This window comes from Pteropus alecto, unplaced genomic scaffold (assembly GCF_000325575.1).
Source record: "Pteropus alecto unplaced genomic scaffold, ASM32557v1 scaffold114, whole genome shotgun sequence".
NCBI classification, from domain to species: Eukaryota; Metazoa; Chordata; class Mammalia; order Chiroptera; family Pteropodidae; genus Pteropus; species Pteropus alecto.
In genome coordinates, this window is record NW_006435793.1 from 3,563,813 (window position 1) to 3,564,074 (window position 262).

Genomic DNA, 262 nt, shown 5'->3' on the forward strand with positions numbered 1-262 from the left:
ATACTGGTTCTATGATTGTTTTTTCTGCAACAGGGATGGGAGCTGAGTGGTATACAGTAGGTTCGAAAGTCTTAGGTTACAGCTAAAATTGAGAAATAAGAAACCAAGGGAAACCCTAGATTGGGTAGGAGGAAGAGCTTTTAGTAAAGGCAGAAGCTGGCTGAACTGGATTCTTATCTCAGGAAACAACAGGGATGGTGGTATACCCTGCACCCAGAGACTGGGTCAGGACTTCTAGACTGTTTCGGTCCCCAAGTAAGGG